The sequence below is a fragment of the Podarcis gaigeae genome (assembly GCF_964106915.1).
Source record: "Podarcis gaigeae genome assembly, chromosome: W".
Taxonomy (NCBI): Eukaryota; Metazoa; Chordata; class Lepidosauria; order Squamata; family Lacertidae; genus Podarcis; species Podarcis gaigeae.
In genome coordinates, this window is record NC_139695.1 from 8,730,044 (window position 1) to 8,752,703 (window position 22,660).

Consider the following 22,660-nt stretch of genomic DNA (forward strand, 5'->3'; position numbering starts at 1 on the left):
CTTCGTCACTACCTGTTCCGCCTGTCCTTTTGATTTCCCCATTACCACAGCAAGAGCAATGAAACTAGCAGGCCTAGGTGGCTTCTGACAGTTGTCAAGAACCACAAGAATATGCCACATCCTGGATGGTGAGGCTCAATGGCTACTAGCCATAATGGCCAGAGAACATACTCCACCAAGAGAAGCAGTATGGCTTGGAGGAGGGGAGCGTGCTGTTGCACTCAGGTCCTGTTTGTGGGCTCCCCGAGAGGCATCTCATTGGCCAATGTGAGAACAGGATGCTGGGCCAGATGGACCAATGGCCTGATCCAGCAGGGCTGCTCTCATGCTCTTATGCCCTGGCAGACTCATCTTGAGAGAGCACCAAGTCTCATTCCCAGACTTCCTTGACACAAACAGGATTCTCTGCTTAAACACGCCATGAAACAGGATGCTGATTATCAGGACAAATGTGGGGGAAAGGCTGCTTGTGGAAAAGGAGCCAAAACATTTCCAGAGACTTTGAGCAGGGATGGCTTGAGGAAGACAACATATCACAGCCTTGCATTTCACAACTCGCCTAGCAGCCTTTGGCAACCCGGAATTCCATGCAAGCAAAGTGAGCAGGTGAAGGAGAGCTGGATCTCTCTCTTCCTCCATGGCTTGGTGTCCATTCTGGCTGCAGAGGAAAGGAAGTCCATCCAGCCCTCAACTCTAGCCCTCCTCCACCAGCTTGCTTAGCAGAAAGCCATGTTTAAAATATATTTTTTACTAGCCTGCTCAGGAGGATGGAAAGGCAGGACAGTGTGGTGTAGTGGTTAAGAGCGGTAGTCTTGTAATCTGGGGAACCAGGTTCAAGTCTCCGCTCCTCCACATGCAGCTGCTGGGTGACCTTGGGCCAGTCACACTTCTCTGAAGTCTCTCAGCCCCACTCACAGAGTGTTTGTTGTGGGGGAGGAAGGGAAAGGAGAATGTTAGCCGCTTTGAGACTCCTGAAGGGGAGTGAAAGGCGGGATATCAAATCCAAACTCTTCTTCTTCTACTACTACTAGCATCTCAGCAGACTAGGAAAAACAAACAAGCCTTGCAGAAGAATGTTTGAGAGGACTTACTTACAAAGGCTCAACTATCAAGCAGGCGCTTACCTGGAGTCCCAGCGATCTGTTTTAGAGTCAAATTTGTACCTCGAGATGAACTTGATCTCTCCCTCTGTGAAATCAGCAAAAGCTGTCTTTTGGGTACGCTGAATGTTTAGCTAAAGCCAAAAAGAAATCGCTTATCAGCAGAGAAGCAAAAGACCCCCTGTTGCCTGACAATGGAGTCTATTAACAGCCACTGTTGTGCTGGAAGACCAAGGTGAAGTACTAGTAGGTTAAAGGTAAAGGTAAAGGGACCCCTGGTTGGACAGTGTTCTCGAAGCTACAAACATGAGTCTGACCAAACTGCGGGAGGCAGTGGAAGACAGGAGTGCCTGGCGTGCTCTGGTCCATGGGGTCACGAAGAGGCGGACACGACTAAACGACTAAACAACAACAACAACAAAGGGACCCCTGACCATTAGGTCCAGTTGTGACCGACTCTGGGGTTGCGGCGCTCATCTCGCTTTATTGGCCAAGGGAGCTGGCGTACAGCTTCTGGGTCATGTGGCCAGCATGACTAAGCCGCTTCTGGTGAACCAGAGCAGCACACAGAAACGGCGTTTACCTTCCCGCCAGAAGGTACCTATTTATCTACTTGCACTTAGACGTGCTTTCGAACTGCTAGGTTGGCAGGAGCAGGGACCGAGCAAGGGAAGCTCACCCCGTCGCTTCTGAGTAGTGGCACCTGCCCTGTGGGACACCCTCCCGTCAGATGTCAAGGAGATAAGTAATTATACAGCCTTTAGGGAAGTTTTTAATGTTTTATGATGGTTTTGCATATGTTGGAAGTCTGAGGCTGCCCCCCCTTGCCTTCCTTGCAGCATCCTTCTCAAAGGGCTAAGGCATGACTACGCTCACAGAGTTTAAATCCACCAAAGGTGCAGCAATCAGGCCTCTGTTTCAACACAAAATACCAATGATCCTTATGCCAAGTGGGAGAAAGGTCGTCAACATGATGAACACACAAACCTTGGAGAGAAAAATGTAAAACAAAAAGCATCAGCAATTTAATTGGACTTAATGGAAGTCTCTGCTGATAAGAACATGTGAGCAACACAGATTTTCCAGACAGATGCAAAACCTAGAGCAGGAAACCTTAGACCTTTAGATATTGCTGGACAGCAGCTATGCTGGGGCTGATGGGAGTCCAACAACATCTGGAGCGTGTGCTGAGCTAGGAAAGCCCTCTAACTGGGAAACTGCAGAGCAGTCCTACTCATTCCAAGGCAACCCTCCAGCTTAATTGGGACTTGCTTCTAATTCAGGTTGCACAAACCTGCAACCTTAAAAAGCATTTGTAGAAGTCGCAGTCATCCTATGTTATAGCTACACTTTGCTCCTAACTGCCTGAAAGTGGTTTCTCTAGCCTAGGCTGGGGTATCCCAGACAAAGGAAATAAACAGGGCAATATCCTAAACCACCACATATAACACAAAGATGCCTCTCACCTGGTCGTAGGTCAGAAGTCTCTGAAGTTCATTTTTAGTGATCAGATGACAATGCTGGAAAAAAGCAAAGCAACCACAGCTACAGGCTAGCTCACGGGGTCGGGGGGCGGGGGGCAGCCTGCTGCCACTTCCTGCAATATGTAGTAAGACTGATAACTAGGATTGGGCAGTATGATCATATTAGGCTAGTGCTCTGTGAACTAGACTGGCTCTTGAACTGCTTCCAGGCCCAATTCAGAGCATCCCATTTGGCCTTTCAAGTGTTTCAAGGTTTGGGGAAAGGGTACCAGAAGAAGGCCCACTCATGTTTGCACTGCCTCTCCACTGACTAGAATCCCTTTCCCAGGGAACTCCTGCTCTTTCAAGCATGGCAGGGCCTTTTCAGTCATGGCACCCGACCTTTCAGAATAATCTCCCAAAGAGGTTCACCTGGCCCCTGCTTTGATGTCCTTTCAGCAAAGACTTTTAGAATTTCCCCTGGTTCTTGAATTCATGGGCAGGGCGCTTGTGGCCCTCCAAACCCTGCTGTAGTACACAGGAACATAGGAAGCGACCTTATATTGAGGCAGACCATTGACCCATCAAGCTCAGGACGGACTACATGGACTGGCAGCAGCTTTCAGGCAGAGATCATGCCCAGCCTGATCTGCACACACTGATGACTGAGCCGGGAACCCTCTCCATGCAAAATGGCTGCTCTGCTTTCAACATTTGGAGAACACTATGCTGCCTGCCATAAAGAAGGCTGATCACTGAAGAATTGATGCTTTTGAATTCTGGTGCTGGAGGAGACTCTTGAGAATCCCAAGGACTGCAAGAAGATCAAACCTCTCCATTCTGAAGGAAATCAGCCCTGAGTGCTCACTGGAAGGACAGATCGTGAAGCTGAGGCTCCAATACTTTGGCCACCTCATGAGAAGAGAAGACTCCCTGGAAAAGACTCTGATGTTGGGAAAGATTGAGGGCACAAGGAGAAGGGGACGACAGAGGACAAGATGGTTGGACCGTGTTCTCGGAGCTACCAGCATGAGTTTGACCAAACTGCAGGAGGCAGTGGAAGACAGGAGTGCCTGGCGTGCTCTGGTCTATGGGGTCACGAAGAGGCGAACACGACTAAACAACTAAACAACAACAAATGCTGCCTACCTTGAGCTACACACAGGCAGGAAAGTTACAGAAACATGACTCAATTTGTTTCTCCAGATAGCGGAGACCAACAAGTGACATCAGCCAAGGCTCTCTCCCTCCAAGCCCTCGAAACGCACTCGTGTTTCATGATTGTCAGCTGCGGCAGACCCTGGTCAGGGGGCAGGAAGCTCATCTGGGCACAGATATCCTTGTAATCCTGGTTTCGGCGCTCAAAGTCTTCTACGTGGGCAGCAAGGTGGGAATTAACTATGCAGAAGCTGGTATTGTTGCAGACAAGCCTCACGGCCACACACCCCTTGTTACCCTGCAGGGGCGGAGCAAAGATGGCTGTTAGTGAGCAAGCAGGAAAGAGGGGGGAACTGGTTGGCAGAGATTAGAAAAACAGATAGACAGACAGAAAGATCAACGTAGGGAATTCCGCTGTCAGGGTCCACTCCCCATCTTCCCCATGATGCCTGTGCCCACTGTCTCCCTCATCACTTCCTTGATGCGGCTGAGCTGGTCCTTCCTGACAAAGATGAGCACCAGCTGCACCTAGAAGATGCAAGGTACTGGGATGTCTACCAGCTCTGTTCATTGCTTGCTGTCCTGGGCCGGCTGGAAGCAGATAGGAGTGGCAGGTGGCACCAACTGGGGATCCCCCAAGGGAAGAAGGCTCAGAGCCAGGGAACTGGTGGGGGGTCGTCAGAGGGAGAAGAGGGAGCAGACTGTGAGCAAGAGGAGGTGTTGGAAACTGAAGAGGCAGGAGGGCAGGAAGATTCTGTGGCAAACAGCAGCCCAGAATCCGAGGCAGAAGTGGAGGCTGGAGGCGGGGGTCAAGAGGCAGAGATCAGGCAGGCTGCTGAAGACGCCAGGGGGTCTCCCCATCCTGCTGCAATCAGCTCCCCTCCCTGCTGGTCTCCCAAAACACAGAGAAATTAAGAGGAGGGAGCAAAGACAGGCAAGGTGTCAGAGTCTCAGGTTGTTTGGGAAGGACCAGGGGAGGAGGAGACTTCAGAGAGTGGTGGGAGGGTAGCAACCTTCAGCCTTCACAACTACCTCACTGGGGCAAGACCTGTTGGGAAAGGTTTCTGTGATCACGAGGCCTGCACGGTTTGGGTTTCTTTGAATAAAGAATGTTGGCTTCTTTTGAATAAAACACCACATACACCAGGTGTTTTTTCTTGCTGACCTCCTCCTCCTCCTCCTCCTCACTCCAGCTCCTGACAGCTGTCTGGCTGCTGAAGAAATGGGTGGGGTTGGACTTACTTTCTTGTACTTGGATTTGGAACACAAAGCCTTTTCCACAGCTGTCAGCCACTCTTGCTCCTTTGTCGAGTCCAAGTAGAAGAAAGCCTCTGTGCTCAGGTCCAGCTCCTGGAACCGAATGCCCAAGTGCCAAAGAGAAGGATGTGGAACTGCAGGAATAGGACTCCAATCGGAACAGACGTGCTGGTTAAATATGCAAAGACAACAGGAGTGTGCAAGGGCAGGCAAGATCAGGACCAAGAACAAACAAGTAATACCAGCCACTTCTTCCTCAGCTTAGCTATTCGGGGCCCCAAAGGAGCTTTGCTAATGAAAGAAAAAAAGCTTTTTCCTTGTATTTTTTAAGATGTGTCAGCCAGCCTGATATCTAAGCACTATCCCAGTAGCCACAGGCAACCAGAAATTATTTGAAGGCAAGTGAGTTGGTTGATCTCTCCATTCTTCCTTCACCTGGCAACCTGGTTTCCAGGCTGGCTTTTCGGGAGCAGAAAACCACCTCTCAGATCTGCTGTGCCAAGCTTGTTTGCTAGAAGATTACCCCGTAACACCCTTGTCCTCTTTGCAAACCTCCTAAAAGGCTAGCCTTCTGTGTTTCTTGCACCCCGGCAGAACTGTCCAGATTGCGCCCCCTAGCCACGGACAAGTTAGCACTTCTTTCCTCCGCTTGTCCAACCCCCCCTCCACCCATTCAATTCACCCTGGAAGTACAAATATCGAAAAGTAAAATGTTAGAGGTTCCCCCCACCCCATAGCAATATAATTGGATTCAGCTAGCTGGTCAGTCTACTTTCGGTTTCACTCCTGGCTCCTTGTTAAATTAATACTGCATCAGAAACCTCCCAAGCAGATATCCAAAGTTCTTTGGCATTTCTCCAGTTGTTAATAAGATGTCTCTTCTAGTCCAGGGGAGTCTTTTGATCTTCTTCCAGGAAACCAAGAGTCAAAAACCTTGATTTTCCCTTTTTTTCTTTTTAACAGTCATTTCCACACAGTTAGTCATTATTAGTTATTAAAACCTTATTATATGGTGTGTGTTTCAGCCAGTCATCCGGCTGCTGCAACTATTCCCTGGGTGCCACCACACTTTCCTGTCTGTGTGTTTGGAAGGGAATGGGAGCTATGCTCCCCTCGGAGACACGCCACTCCTTCTTCCTTAGCTGTGCTGCTCAACAGTTGAGGCAACCTTCACAGTTCTGGGATGCCGAGGAAGCGAACCAATAGTCACGTTCATCTGTACTGGCTCAGTATGCCCTATTCTGACAGATGCTGCCTTTCATCTGCTAGGCAGATATGAGGGCAAACCATATGAGTCACGTGTTTGCCCATGTGGCTCATCGGAAGTGGAAACAAGTCTGCATGTATTGCTGCACTGTAGTTACTACGAGGATCTACGCCTGACCTTTATTGCCCCAGTTCTACAAAAGCTTAAAAATGAACCAGAACTCCAACGTATGGGAGCCTTGGTATAAGATAAGGTTCCTGAAATTACGATCAATGTTGCCAAATTCTGTGTAGCCGCTATTAGGCGTAGGAAACAAGAGCTTTCCAATGTCAATATGCAGGGGAAGGCAAATACTTAATTTTATTTATGCTGTCTAATTTTAAATTGCTGTTATGGCCTAATCTGTATTGAAATTGTCCTTTGTTTTTTCCGGTGTTATGCTTCGCTGACTAGCTGTACGAGTTAATCTGGTCTGTGACCGTTTAATAAAATTTGATTTGATTCACACTCAACGCCCAAGAGCCTTTGCGCTCCAGAGATCTGGGGCTGAACCCGGGATCTGCACGCCAAGGCTGGAGTAAGAAAGAGCCCTTGCCAGGTGGCCACGTTGGGCACCTGCCTGGAGAGTGGAAGCCGGGGGTTGGAGGGACATCGTGCTGCTCCTGGCAACCCCCACCCAACCCGACGTCCTCCTCCGCCTGAATCCCGCTTCCCCCGGGACGCACTTCCCATCCTGGAGCGGCTGGGATGGGAGCGCTCCCCACCCTCCTTTCCAGACTCTCCTCGTTCTTCTTCTTCTTCATGCCTCGGGTGTTTTCCTGAGTGTATCTTCAGAACAACCCTCTGTGAGGGAGGCTAAGATGGCCCAAGGACTGGCCCAAAGTAGCTCAGCCAAGTTCCCAAGGCCAGCATTTAAGACCACATACCCTTTCCCCTCAGCCGGGATGAGTCATGCTAGCAGCCTGTGGCCTTGATGGGCTTTGTGGCAGCCCAGCCCAGGGCAGCCCAGCCCAGCTTTGTGGCAGCCCAGCCCAGCTGCTATAGTCCACCTCTGAACTGAGGAAGCGCAACTGGAGAGACAGAGCCCAGCACTTTTCTCACAGGACAGAAGCGCACAACTTCCCCCTCCCACTTGCCGCCCGCCCCAGTCTTTCTCCGGCGGCTCAGTTTAGTGCGCCAAGCGGCTCATCCCAGGTGGGAATTCGGGTGGCGCTGCTTGCAGAAGGAGAAGCGGCTGGCACTAGCGGAAACTCCCATTGTTCTTCTCAGGTAGGACTTCCGGGATCCAGACGAACGTTTTACCAAAAAGTATGGCTTGACTACTGATTTCCCATTTAAAGGAAGGCAAAACGACCCAAGTTTGGCAGACAGGTGAAAAAAACCACAAATTACATTTAAGGTTCTGTGAGATGCAAAGGAAAGCTTGCGTTTTAAACTTGCATTTGACAGCTTGTTGCTTGGTGCGGTTAACGGAATGGGGATATTGAGAAAGAAGAGACTTGGAACCAGAAGGTTAGGATGTAAGGTTAGGTTACCAGATTTTTTTCAAAGCATCTGGGGACACTGTTTTTTTTTTTTTTTCAAAAGAGAAACAAATGTTATTTTTAAAAAATCATATTTTTTTAAAAAAATGAAAAGTAATACCTTCTCTTCTGGGTCTCCTCTGTTGCGTGGCCTTCCTCTGGGCCCCAGCCTGATCTCTTGGAGTGCTATCTGCCCTGGAGTAGGCTCGGGTCGGGCCTGGGCTGGCCACGTGCCCTTGCCCTCCTGGTGCTCTCCTACCTTTCTTCCTCAGTGGCCGCAAGGTCGGGGCTCCCCTCTTTTTTCTCCTTCCTCTTTACTGGCCCTGGAGCGCAGCTGGGCAGTCGGCCACGTGGCCGGGCGCTCTCGCTCCCGCCTCGATTTGGGTCCTGGGGGGGTGTGTGTCAGCGGTTCCCCCAGTTGACGCGCCGGGCATCCCTGGTTCCCCCTCGGCAGTGGCAGCGCAGGGGGCAGTCTCAGCAGCCCGGAGCCAGCCTTGTAGTGCACTTGGCTCTGGCTGGCTTCAGGAGCTGCTCATGGCCGTGGCACCCGCCATTTTGCCTCACCGGAAGTCCCCATATGATGTGTCTTGGGCCGTTGAACCAATCACGCAACATTCCTTCCCTACTAATAAATCTACAACACTTAAAATATAAATCTTGGGGCCTTATATGAAATCCGGGGACGGATTTTGTTGGGGACAGATTTGTAAATCCGGGGACTGTCCCCGGGAGACGGGGACATCTGGTAATCATTCCGTAATAGGGCTTCTCCTGCCTTTGCCAGTATGTCAGCCTTCTCCACCTCCTTAAAGAAGATGTTCAGAAGCACTTGTACGTCTGGCCATATGGGATTGTGAGTGGAGAAGGTGGCGCAGTCTGGATGAGTCCCTCTGTCTTGCTCTTTGGTCACTGTGACCAAGCAACATTTTGGGCTGACCAGGATCTATGGGGAAGGGGATCCACCCAGACGTTGTGGAGGGAACGGGAAGAGAAGCTTGGTCAAGAGACTGGCTCATGTCAGAAGGAGGCCTGACTGCATCCTTGGCGAAGCCCAGGGCAGGGCAGGAAGGCAGCATTGCCCAGCGGGAAGGCATTCGGAGGCAAATCTTCAGCAAGGAGCAGAAAATCCCCTCCCCTTCCCTCAAGAAGACTGAAGAATCTCTAGTCGGCATTCAGGTGAGTTCAGCATCCCAGGTCTCTGGGGTGTTCCTGTCCATTACAAAGCTGACTCGAGGCTCCGTCAAGTGAGCCCCTACACTCCTTGCGTACATGGAAGGGGCACAGAAAGGATGGGAGGCAGCCTTTCCCTGGAGTCGTCTTACCTGCAGCAGTTCACTCGCTGGGTGCTGACCCTTTTCCTCCATCACCTGGATGATCCTCTCAAGAGAGGAGAGTTTCCTGCAGAGTCTGGCCAGCTGCTCATCCCTTCTCCCTGCAATCTCCTTCTCCACCTCCTCCACATGATTCAGCAGACACTTTTCTTCTTCTTCTTCCAGGAACTGGCACAGTTGTCTCAACTTCTCCACAGTCTTCAGCCTCTCCGGTTCTGAGGAGGTCTGAGTGAGGAAGATGGTCAGCCTTCAAAACATCAGCAAGAGAATTAGGATTTGAATTAAACTGCTTCCACCCTCTCAGCTCACAAGTCCTCAGGCTTCTCCTTGACTGCTTTTCACATAATAAACAATGGGAAATAAATTCCATTCAGCTGCATTCAAAGGTGAACTTACCTAATTCGCAATTCTTGGAAAAATATGGAGACCAAAACAGCAATCTTTTGAAATTCACACCTCTGAATTTCTCAAGGTTGACGCAGCCAGGTAATGTTCACAAAAAATGTATTTATGAGGGTAAAGCACGTATCAACATCTTTATACGAGAAGGTAGCCACCCTAGCATTTGATTCATTTTCAGAATAATAAATAAATAACAAACCGAGGCTTTCTGGGAAATGATATTGTAATGGCATAAGGGGTTGCTTGTGCGTAAGCGCTAAAACGCTCCCAGTTTTGTGGTTAGTTTTAAACTCTCTCTAGCCGGACAGCCATGAGTGCGTGGCTGCCTTAATCACTGGCAGAATCCGTCAGTGGGCGTTTCCTAAATTTCTTCCAACATAAAAGTTATTTGACAGAGAGTCTCCTCCTTGATTCTCTGCGCGACAGCTTTCTGCGCAGCGTGGGCGTCCCAAGGGGAGGCCCCGAGCTCTCACCACTGGTCTCGCTTGAAGCGTCTCTGTGCCTCACCTCCAACACTGTCTCCTCCTCCCCTCCTTCTTCAGCGGAAACTCTCCCTCTCCCCCTGCTGGTTCCCTCCTCAGCATCCGAGGTTCTCCTAGCATCCGAGAGCCTCTCCACCACCCTGTGCTCCGATGGCAGTTCCCTGACATCCACCTCCCCTCCAGGACCCCCCTCACCCCCTGTCCTCCCGTTTTCTTTGGGCGGTGAGGCTGGGAACCCCCGGAAAGAATCTCCCCCATCTTCTGATGACTCGAAAACTGCTCTCCGCCTACTACTATCCCGTCTTCCTGAAAAATCTTCCCAATCTGATTCCCCCTCTTCAGATTCTTCTTCCTCTTCCTGCCCAGAGTCCGGAAATCCCTCAAACTCCTCTTCATCGTCTGTGGTGCCAAATTGCTCCTCCCAGAACCTAGCTAAGGGTTTGGGCCTCCTTGGGAACCTATGGTGAAACTCCCCCAAGAGAAACTCATCCTTGATGGTTTCCGCTGGTACCCATGCATTTTCTGACTCCGGTTCCCCTTCCCACGCCACTAGGTACTCCACCTGTTTACCCTTCCACCTTGAATTGAGTATTTCTGCTACATGACTGCTGCGCTCCCTCTCTTCTACTGGTGGTGCCACGGGAACCTCTCCCTCCAGTCCCTGGAATTCCCGCCCTTCCCTGTATGGTGATAGTAAGGATCTATGAAATACTGGATGTAGTTTCATGTTGTCTGGCAGGTTGAGCCTAAAGGCCACCGGATTCACCTGTTGTGTAACCTCGAAGGGGCCCAGTCGTCTCGGTCTCAATTTCTTGCAACCTCCCTTGAACGGTAACCCTTGTGTTGACAACCACACCCAGTCCCCAACCCTTATGGTCTCTCCTTCCCTCCTGCTCCTATCTGCCTGCCTTTTGTACGCTTCCTTGGCCCTCTCTAAATTCAACTTCAGCTGTTGGTGTATTGCTTCCATTTCTTCTACAAAACGTTCTGCCGCCGGTACACTCCATCTTTCCTCCCCTCCCCCTGAAAAGGCCCTAGGGTGACAACCATAATTGGCCATAAATGGACTCATGCCCGTGGACACATGCTCGGCGTTATTGTAGGCAAATTCGGCCAGGGCTAATTTCTCCACCCAGTCACTCTCCCTCTCATTGACATAACACCTCAAGTATTGTTGCAAAATACTGTTTGCCCTTTCCGCTTGCCCGTTGGTTTCTGGGTGTCTGGCCGTCGAGAAATTGACCTCCACGTGCAGTAGGCTCATGAGCTTCCTCCAGAACCTGGACGTGAATTGTTTTCCTCTGTCAGAGACCACCCTCAAGGGGGCGCCATGCAACCTAAAAATGTGTTCTACAAACAGCCTGGCGGTTTCCTCCGCCGTCACCGCATGTGAGCAAGCTATAAAATGACACATCTTAGTTAACAAGTCGACTACCACCATGACCGCCGTTTCCCCCCTAGATTTGGGCAAATCTGTCATAAAATCTATAGACACTGCCTCCCATGGCCTTTCTGGTGTGGGTAATGGTTCCAGCAACCCCGCTGGTGCTGCCCTCTCCCCTTTGGCTCGCTGGCAGCGGTCGCACCCCCTGACATATTCCCGTACATCTTCCCTCACCTTTGGCCACCAGAACTGCCTGGTGACTAGCAACATGGTTTTGTGTTGACCAAAATGTCCTGCCGTGGGGCTGTCGTGTAATTGTTTGAGTACTCTACTCCTCAATTGCCCCTCTGGTATATACAACGCCCCCCTGTAGTACAGCGCCCCATTTTTTTCCTCAACCCCCCCCCCCCTGGGTTTTCCCCTGTTCCCCAGAGCTCTCTGAGTTTGTTTTGGGCGTACTCATCGCCCTCGGTCCCCTCTGCCAGTTCTCGTTGCCCAACCAATACTGCCCCACACACCCAGTGGTCCTTGGGTATCACATGTCTTTCTTCCGGCGCTCCCTCTCCCTCCATATATTCTGGCTTCCGGGAGAGAGCGTCCGCCCTTACGTTTTCTTCCCCCGGTACGTAGCGAATTTCAAAATGGAACTTGGAAAACTCCTGTGCCCATCGCACTTGTCTCTGGTTGAGTACCCTTGCCGTCCTCCAGTATTCCAGGTTCTTATGGTCTGTGCACACCTGGATCTTGTGTTGTGCCCCTATTAGTAGATGTCTCCAGCGTCGAAATGCTTCATAAATGGCCAGCAGTTCCCTGTCGTACACTGTGTAGTTCCGTTCCGACTTGTTCAACTTCCTGGAGAAGAAAGTACACGGTCTCCAGTCGGACGGATCTCTTCCCGGCTGGAGCAGTACTGCCCCTACCGCTCGGTCTGATGCACCCTCATTGGTTTCTGCAGATCCACGTGCAAGAGCTGTTCTTCCGAAGCGAACGCCTTCTTTAGTTGGTCAAAAGATTGCTGCGCCTCTTCCGTCCATACGAACTTCTTCTTGCTACTGAGGCAATCTGTGATGGGTGCAGTTAAGTGGGCAAAGTTTTTGATGAACTTCCGATAGAAATTTCCAAACCCCAGGAATCTCTGCACGTCCTTCCTGGTCTTAGGTGTCTTCCATTCCAGTACCGCTTGTACCTTGCCGGGATCCATGGATAATCCCTTGTCGGACAACCGGTACCCCAGGAATTCCACCTCTCTTGTATGGAACTGGCACTTCTCCAGTTTGACCCATAGCTGGTTCGCCTGTAACCTGCTTAGCACTTCCCGGACATCTCTGACATGCTGCTCCTCGTCCTCTGAGTAGATCAACACGTCATCTAAGAAGGCTACACAGTTCTTGTACAGCAAGGGTCCTAGAACGTGATGCATGAAAGATTGAAAGCATGCTGAACCCCCTTGTAATCCAAAAGGCATAACGAGGTACTCGAAGGCCCTCAGGGGGGTAAACATGGTGGTTTTCCATTCATCCCCCTCCCTCATTCTGATCAGGTTGTACGCCCCCCTTAGGTCCAGCTTGGTAAAAATCTTTCCCTTCCTAACCCTGGTCAAAATGTCGTCAACCCTGGGCATGGGGAAGGCTACTGGTTCTGACACCGAATTGACGGCCCGAAAGTCCACTACAAGCCTGGGCTTATTAGTGTCTTTTTTGTCTACAAAAAACACTGGACTGCCCCCCACCGCTCTCGACTCCCTTATGAAACCTCTCTTTAGGTTCTTGTCTATAAATTCCCTTAACTCCTGCATCTCCCTGTCCGACATGGCGTACAGTTTGCCCACTGGCAGCTGAGCTCCCGGGAGTAGGTTGATTTGACAGTCAAAGGGCCTATGAGGGGGTAGTCTATCTGCTTCCTTTTCACTGAAGACGTCACACAGGTTGGCGTATTGTGGTGGTATTTCTCCTTTTCCCCCCACCGCCAGTCCTGCCAAACTGGCCATTGCCATCCCCGGGTCCCCCCCCCCCCATGGCAGTGTTCCAAGCAGTGAGCTGACCCGAAAGAGACCGTCCGCTGGTGCCATCCCACTAACGGATCATGTAGCGCCAGCCAGCTCATTCCCAATATGATGGGTGGTCCCGCCAGGGTGGCTACGTGAAAGGCAATGACTTCCGTGTGCCTGGCCACCCTCATTCTCATGGGGACAGTCTGTTGGGTTACTTCTCCCCCCAGAAGTTCCCTCCCATCAATCGTGGTGACTTGCAAAGGACTACTTAGGGGCAGAGTCTGTATCTGATGCTCTGACGCGAATTCCTTACTCATGAAATTGCAAGAGCTGCCTGAGTCTAACAGCGCTTTTATCGTGAGTGGATGTCCGTTGGGTAGCTCTAGCACCACCCCTATGGCGATGGCTGCTCGGGGGGGTTCAGGCTTGGGCACGTTCACTGGTCCTTGGCCTGGCTGCTGTGCCCTGTCGTCGGCAGCCAGGCGTTGGCTTTTACCTGCTCCTTAACCCCCTCCTCCTCACTCCCAACAGCCCCCACCATTCCTTGCCATGCCTTTCTTTGAGGGCAGACCCTGGCAAAATGTCCTGGCTGTTGGCAGAGGAAACACTTTTTGGCGGCTTTCCCCTCCTTCTTCCGCCCTTTGTTTGAATTTGAAGCCCCACGCGCGCGCGCGCGCGCGCCTCCAATTTCCATTGGCTCCACTGGCTGGGAAGACTGTTCTGGCATCTCAGGAATGCGGAAATCATTCCAACGCTCTCCTCTGCCTTCCCGCTTCTCTAGAGCCCTTGCTTCCTGTCGCGCACCAATCGCAAGTGCAGCCTTGGTCAGCTGATCCATCGACTGCGGGCGGGGCGCGCGGGAAAGTTCATCTTTCACTGCAGGGGCTAGGCCTTCTTCGAATAACATCTGTATTGGGTCCGAAGCCAGATCCCAACCCAGTCTGTGTATGATCATAGCAAATCGCGCCCAGTACTCTCGGACTGATTGATTCCCCTGTTTGCACGCCATCAACTGCCTGCGTACAATGCCCTGCTCAATCTGGCTGGAAAACATCAAGTCCATAGCTAAAAAAAATTTCCTCAATTCTTTCAAGGCGTCATTATCCTTCCAGGTGTCCGATCACAAAGGCTACTCTCGCCCCCTCGTCGGCAAAGTCATCATACTGCAGGTCCAGAGCATACTGCATCTCTGTCTTAAAGGCTTGGTAGTCCTTTGGATCCCCCCCCCCCCGAATTTATGCACCAGTCCCGGTACCTTCCTTGCAATGGGGGTGGGTTTCCCCTGTGCATCCTGAGCTCGCCTTTCATCGAGTCGCGCTGTTAGCAGAGCCAGCTGGTGTTCCAAATCTCTGTTTCTCTCCTCCAGAGTTGGTCCGCCTCCGGCTCCCTCCGCTCCTCCGACTCCCGTCGGGTTGCTCATGATGCCCTTCCTTCGCACAAACAACGTCAAAGACTGACGGATTGCTGTAATGGCATAAGGGGTTGCTTGTGCGTAAGCGCTAAAACGCTCCCAGTTTTGTGGTTAGTTTTAAACTCTCTCTAGCCGGACAGCCATGAGTGCGTGGCTGCCTTAATCACTGGCAGAATCCGCCAACTGCGCTCCGATGGCAGTTCCCTGACAGATATATAATGAAATGAAAAAGGTATTTAAATATACCTTCCTGAAGAAACCAGAGGCCTTTCTCCTGGGCATGGTCGGCCAATTGGTGCCAAAGAAGGATAGAACATTCTTTATGTATGCTACAACAGCAGCAAGAATACTCATCGCAAAGTATTGGAAGACACAAGATCTACCCACCTTGGAAGAATGGCAGATGAAGGTGATAGACTATATGGGACTGGCAGAAATGACTGGCAGAATCCGAGACCAGGGAAGAGAGACGGCGGAAGAAGATTGGAAGAAATTTAAGGACTATCTTAGGAAACATTGCAAAATTAATGAATGTTAGAATGATGTTGGTTTAGAAATTAAGTGGTTTTCAGCTGTAATGATTAAGTAAAAAGAAAAGAAAGGTTAAAAATTAAATGAAAATTAAGGGAGGGGATTTGTTGAATTAATAATTAGAAATTGGAATACAGAAAGGGGAGGTATGAGGAGGTCGGGGAAGTAAGTTATAAGAAAATAAGGGATTGAAACTTTACTTGTTTTTAGATGGTTTTTAGTTTTGTATTTTGTTTTTTATATTTGTTATTTTCTGTGTTTGTGTTTTGTTTTTATTACTTTTTTTGTATAACTTTTGAAACTTCAATAAATATCTTTAAAAAAATAAAATAAAATAACAAACCGATATGGAAAAAGGAGAAATGGGGAGAAGTTGAAATGGGCAGATTTCCCCCTCCCTCCTCAGTCCGGACTTGCTTCTTGAAGTGCTTGTTCCCTCACTAGTAACAAGAGGGACACTTCCAAGGAGGTCTTTGCTTTCCTTGTCCAGGTCTGCTTGATAGGCCAGAATTTCCCCTCTCTCTTTCCTCCGAATCTCCAGGCGGCGACAAAGAGAGGAGATGAATATTATACTGGCTTCTTGGGTCCAGTGGCCTTGCTATAATAGGAAAGTAATTGACTGGAGGAAAGAAAAGTACAGAGGTTTTCAAACTTTTGGGGTCCACGGCTCCCTGGTCCAACTCCCTTCTTTCTGTGGCACCCCTGTGGGGCTCAGGAGACCAGTTAGGTCCCCCCTTGCTTGCCCCCCCTCCCCCTTTCTCCAACAGCCTCTCTTGCAGAGTGCTCTCTCAGCCTCCTCTCCTCTCCCCTCTCCTTAGGAGTCCTCCTCTTGATCTCTGAGCTGCCCCCGCTGCCCCCCCAGGGGCCTGGGACTTGCCTGTCCATTCCCAACAGCGAGGGCCCCTCGCCAGTTTGCTTGCTTACTCTGAGGCAGCCTCAGCTCCTGGCAGCCCACACCCCCTGGCCAGCCCCAGAGGCACCATTCTCTGGGGGAGAACAGCTGGACAAGCCTTGGGGAGGCAGAGATGGCATCCGAGGAGGGAGGGAAGGAAAGAGGGACAGAGGCCAGTGTCTCCCGCGGCACCCCTGACCATCATTCAAGGCACCCCAGCTGCCACAGCACACTGCTTGAAACCCACTGCAGAACTGGGATTGGAAAGTTTTTTAGTCCAACTAACTTGTCTGGAGAAGAGGAAAGGCAGCCATGCTTGCTCCTTTGTCTTCTCCGAGGAGACTTCCAGCCTGACCTCTCATCTTGAGGCCCCAGGGAGAAGTGGGAAGAGGAGGAGGAGGAGGAAGCATCCCCAGAAGAAGTGTTCTCCCCACCAGTAGGTGCTTCCACCCCCCACTCCTAAATCTGCTTCCAACAGATACTTTGGGGGGGGGGGCATCCTGCACCATCTGGTCAATTCCTGGTGTTAGGAGAATTAGAAGGTCTACGATATAAACACATACATAAATACCGTAAGTAGTTGTCATCACAAAAGAATATCCAGGTAAACCCATGAACAGCCAGGTAAACCCATCAACAGGTTTCCTGCCAGACAGGAGTCTGTTGTAGGCCGCCCCTTCTGTGATGTATGTATGATGTATGGAGGGGTGGTCTTGGGCTCCAGGGTGGGCAATTTCAAATGTCTATATAAGGACTTGGTTCGGGGTCTCCTCCTCCCTCCTGCGTGGGGGGGGGGTGAGCACCCTGTTGCAACAGGTAATAAAGATCTGGTTTACTAGCTGCTTTGCTTCTCAATATTCTCTGGTTGGCCTCTGTTATTTTCTTCTACCGATAGAGAAGCTACCAAAGGACTTTATATGGGCTCTGAGGTACCCCAGAAGGGAAAAGGAGCCGCTTTTTCCTTATAACACTGGCCACCAGTCCCCACCCCCTTGCAGCTGACCCCTTGCTGCTATCTGCTTCGCAGGGTATTGAGGAGGCATCCTGCTAGCCAAAGGAGACATGTGCAATTCACATTTGTAATGTTCTAAATATGTACAAAGCAACCTTGCTGGGGGATGTGGATGAGGTTAACCCTTTCTCTCCCTGCCATGGTCCCAACCCAAATCTTTGAAGCTGCTGTATTTCAAGGGAAGATCCCTTGGCCCCCCTGGCAGAGAGAAAGACTTTGACTCCCTCCTCCCAGCCATCCCAGCAGCCCTCAGGCTTCCCCTTGGCTGCTTCTAAGGTAATAAACAACCACCAATGAATACCATGCCTACTCTGGATCTGAGAATTAAGAAGATCACCTGCCAAGAAGAATACACAGCTATTTCTCCCCCTCAAGGTACCTTGTATTCCTCAACAGCCTCTCCCAGAGGAATCACCTTGTGGTGTTTGTGCTTCTTGGATCTGCCCCAAACCACACGGATGGGGGCTTCATCCTCCTTGCAAAAGAGTTTCAGGGGCTCCTGGTGCTTCTCACAGACTCCTCCTTTCCCTCTTGAAGACTGAGATTCTTGGCTACTTTGACAAAGGTAGCCAATTGCCGATTGCGGACGAGGCTCCTTCTCTGGACTCCAACTCGGCCTTGAGGACAGGAAGCCAGCCTCCTTTTTGCCCTGCTGCACTGGATCAGGCCGGACCGGCAGAAGTTGTGCCCACACGCTGGGATGGTCCCTGTGTCGTAAGAGAGTCAGGGTCAGAGAGGGGAATGAAGGAGAAGGACCCTACCAATATCAAATAGATCGTATTCTGCCTTCACACCCTACAAGAAGGTCAACGGTGCCTTGGGGAATGGATCCTTTTTCACTGTATCTTTCTCATTGACTTTAAGAATGGATCTGAATGTATTTTTCGACTCAAATGTATTTTTCCTCAACATGCTGTACTTTTCTAAATGTATCCAAATGTATCCGAATGGGTTTTTGTATTTCCCCCCAATCTCATCGCCTAGAGAATGTTCCCTAAATGTAACAATCACTTGTTCCAAATGTATTTGATTCAAATGTATTCGAGTGTATACTTTTATGGGGAAACGTAGCTAGGAAAATGTGGCAATATATATATATATATATATATATTGCTTATAGTGCCTTTGAACGGTCAACGTTCCACCCTCTATCCTTTCAGGAGCTGCCAAAAACACTCTCCACACCACACTGCCATCTACTGGGTCTACAAATAATACCATGAATACACACAAATACAAGCTCTAAAATAAATTAGTTTTATTTTCCCATAAGTATGCAAACATAGGACTATCACACCCAAATTGATAGCTATGCAGAACAGGATTTCCCCCCCCCCTCCCTCCATCGGATAGCTGCCTGTGCGGCTGTCTTTGAGGGGGGTGGAGGGAGGAACGGGCAGGATCAACATCCGATAGCTGCCTGCCTGCCTGCCTGCCTGCCTGCCTGAACATGCCGTGCCCCCGGGGGGCGCTGCGACCGGCACCCGTTGGGAAGAAACAAGACAGGAAAAGGAAGGAAATGGGAGAGGGATTTTTAAGGCCCCACTTTTCACATGGTGTCCTGTTGTGTGGTCGGAAACTACTCTTTATTGTTTGATTTGGGTTAATGTCAGAATAAAAGCGAGTTCCTTCAAAATAACACATTCCTTTTTATCTTACCAATTTCTCATATTGTACGAAGCGGAAGAAGAAACCATAGAGAGCATTCATATTTTCCTTCTGATCAATGAAGTCAAACGTTACAATTATCCATTTTAGAATGAGCACCTATAGGGAGAAGACAGATCTCAGTAAGCCAAAGCAAGACCAAGACAACAAACCCCTTCTGGAATATGCTCAGCGTGTACAACATCTAGCTGAATCATCACCAGGATAACTAAGTCAGACTGGGGGAAATATCATTCTTCAGAACCAAGACATCATTACCATGCTTTCCAAGTTACATGAAAGTCACTAGAACACTTGCGAGCACAGAGCCAAGACACAGCTGAAATAAGAGAATCCTCTGTTATTATGGAAATGAGAATCAGAGTCTTCAGTAGCCTAGTGCTTATCACTGTGCCTGCAAGACCTTGAAAGACACTGCTGAACATTCTGAACATCTTCACTCTTGATAATTTCTCACAAGCGCGAAGCAGCCCCGGTTCTTGTTAAGGGAGAAGGCAGGGCAATGCAGCTCCGTTGACATACTTTGCTGCCAAGGGGAAAGAGAAGCCAAAACATGTTTTCTTTACCAAGCTTGGCACTGAGTGTGATGTTCAGCAAGTTCTGAATTTCTTCTGGTGCCAAGCCTCTCTCTTGCACAATCTTTTCCACAGTCTCCAAAGGACTCTGCAAAGCTCCCTGCTTCCATGAGGCACTCAAATCAAATCAAATTTTATTAAACGGTCACAGACCAGATTACATGAGGCACTAACTTGAATTAGAAAAAAGTCAAAGTGTGATTCAAATCCATTCGAAAAACCGTCCTCATGCATGATGGCCTGTCCAATGGCTTGCTTTACCATCAATTGGCAAGGGAGCCCCACTGAGATGCCATGGCATCTGGAAAACTCTGGAATGCTGAACTTGCCTTTTGCTTTCTTGCTCCTTCGTTCAGTGGGTAGGTAGGTCTAGGTAGGGGCAAGTCTAAAGCTTCCTTGAAATTCCTCAGCCCCAGCCAGCATTGCCAATGGGCAGGATGATGAGAATTGTAGTTCAGCAACGTCTGGAGGGCCAGAGGTTACCCTCACCTGTTTTATCGGTTAGTGTGCTAAGATCTGGGCACAAGCCCAATTCAGCTGACGGTACTTAACAAGGGCTTGCTTTTCACAAAACATGAGAGCTAACACACTATTCTGCTCCAATATACAAAACAGCCCCTTCTCTAGAGAAAGCTCAAGAAAATACAAACTGGACCAAGGTTGATTTGTAACTGTTCCTGTCTGCCTGCTTGCCATCGTGCATATTTGTAAACCATTTCTGCCAAAATATATACATCTGCAATAGTGGTTTCTGGAAGCAGACCCTGCAAGAGTGCACACTCCATGAAGTCCATATGAAGAGTGTTACAGAATGGAGGGGGGGCATATGAACGAAGTCTTACTCCCGAGTAAGAGACGTAGAGCCCGAGGCGATGACCTCAAGGGAACGCTGCCACACTAGGACTCCCTGTTGCTATCAAAGGGTTAAAGGGTAGCAGAAACGCTCTAATCACTGAGCAGCTGGAGGTCATTAGGCTTCCAGGAACATGGTTTTGTATAAATAGTCTCCTGTGTGTTTGTTCTCCCCCCTTCTCCCCTTTTTGGGCGTGTTTGCTGAGATGTGTGGTTCTTCGCCAGGGTTGTTTTTTGTTTTGTAAATAAACCTTATCTTTGAGTTACAAACCGCATGCTCCAAGACTCCTCTTTGAAAAGATACTGCCTCTCCTGCCCTTCTTCAACTGCTGTGCGAAATACTCTGCTGTAGTGGGACTTGTGACGATGGAAGCGCACTGGGCATTTACATTAAACTAATTAAAGTTTAATGGGACACTCCCCCTGCCCCGTCACAACGTTGCACCAAGCACCACACAAAAGTCCAAAACCCCAAGAAGAAAGCGCCATTTCTGACCCCGTATCCCGATGCTATACACGATCAATGTATTTTATGAATGAACAATGTATTTGCATGAGGATGCGCTCTAGCCAATCAGATGGTGTTGAATGTAGCCCTTCAGCCAATCACAGCAATGCCATGACTCTGCAGAGGCAGCTGCAGAGGCACGCTCCACTGAGCCCTGACAAGGTGATGACAGCTCCCGCTGCGAGAACAACGGACTGAGTCAATCGAAACCGGTATGAAATTTATGGCATGTAATGCCTTAAAAGAAAATAATATGAAAATGATTTATAGATGGTACATGACCCCAGTCAAGCTTGCAAAAAATTTACCACTTGTCTGATAATAAATGCTGGAAATGTAAAGAGACTGAAGGTACATTCTTTCACCTCTGGTGGACATGCCCAAAGATTAAGGCTTTCTGGAAAATGATATATAATGAAATGAAAAAGGTATTTAAATATACCTTCCTGAAGAAACCAGAGGCCTTTCTCCTGGGTATGGTCGGCCAATTGGTGCCAAAGAAGGATAGAACATTCTTTATGTATGCTACAACAGCAGCAAGAATACTCATCGCAAAGTATTGGAAGACACAATATCTACCCACCTTGGAAGAATGGCAGATGAAGGTGATAGACTATATGGGACTGGCAGAAATGACTGGCAGAATCCGAGACCAGGGAAAAGAGTCGGCGGAAGAAGATTGGAGGAAATTTAAAGACTATTTACAGAAATATTGTAAAATTAATGAATGTTAGAATGATGTTGGATAGAAATTAAATGGTTACCAACTGTAATGTAAAGGTGGAATAATAATTCAAAATAAGCTATACTAAGTCGTAACAAGGATTTGTTGAATTAAGAAGTTGAATTGGAATACAAAAGGGGGAGGTGAGAGGAGGTCCGGGACATAAGGTGATGGAAATAAGAATTGGGAATTATATTTGTTTTGTTTTGTTTTAAATGTGTATTTTTGCTCTTTTGTTTGTTGTTTTTCCTTTCGTATTAAATTGGAAAATTTCAATAAATATCTATTAAAAAAAAAAGAGTCAATCGAAACCTCGTTACCCTGTTAATCCAATCAAAACTAGATGTTGTTTAGTCATTTAGTCGTGTCCGACTCTGCGTGACCCCCTGGACCAGAGCACGCCAGGCCCTACTGTCTTCCACTGCCTCCCGCAGTTTGGTCAAACTCATGCTGGTAGCTCCGAGAACACGGTCCAACCATCTCGTCCTCTGTCGTCCCCTTCTCCTTGCGCCCTCCATCTTTCCCAGCATCAAGGTCTTTTCCAGGGAGTCTTCTCTTCTCATGAGGTGGCCAAAGTATTGGAGTCTCAGCTTCAGGATCTGTCCTTCCAGTGAGCACTCAGGGCTGATTTCCTTAAGAATGGAGAGGTTTTGTGATGGCCTGGGAATCCGATTCAGAGGCTGAACCGGAGGAATCCCAGCCTGCACAGGAGTCTCCGCCTCCAGGGCCGGCTGAACTGGGGCAGGGCCTTGGACCCTTAGGTAGAAGCATGTTGAAATCTGCAGATGGCACAATGTTCAGCGGCAGTAAATCAGAAAGAGGGGCAGTCCTTAAACAGCTGAAGAGAAGGGGATAAGCCTCAACTGAGCACCCAAGTATTAACATCCTGACAGTAAGGACCTTACCCAACCCTAGTCACATGTAAACACCATTTTAAAGTATGGCTTGATGAGCTAAAAGATGAAGAGGAGTACCCATTCAGAAGCACATCATATTGGAAACAATGCAGTTCAGTACTAACACTCCGATATGCACCAGCTTTATTCCCAGTTCGTGATCCAGCAAGAGACAAACATATAAGAGCTGATTTACATGTCTTGTTCTTCTCTGCTGGATTGGGGCATAAGCACTGAACCCTATCTTTCTTCTTACCTTTATTCAAATGGGTCAAGGCTTCTTCAATGGAAAGT

At 49.2% G+C, this 22,660-nt stretch overlaps 1 pseudogene across 1 annotated transcript in view; it reads right to left on the reverse strand.

Moving 5' to 3' along the window:
• The window catches only part of LOC310835939 (inositol polyphosphate 5-phosphatase OCRL-like), a 188,263-nt pseudogene that overhangs the window by 7,038 nt on the left and 158,565 nt on the right, over positions 1–22,660 (reverse strand). The window contains exons 3-7 of the transcript XR_014568645.1: positions 4,964–5,146; positions 4,150–4,249; positions 3,785–4,042; positions 2,567–2,652; positions 1,125–1,234 (exon numbers count right to left, since the gene is read on the reverse strand). The product of XR_014568645.1 is annotated as an inositol polyphosphate 5-phosphatase OCRL-like (transcript). The remainder of the gene's footprint in view (positions 1–1,124; positions 1,235–2,566; positions 2,653–3,784; positions 4,043–4,149; positions 4,250–4,963; positions 5,147–22,660) is intronic.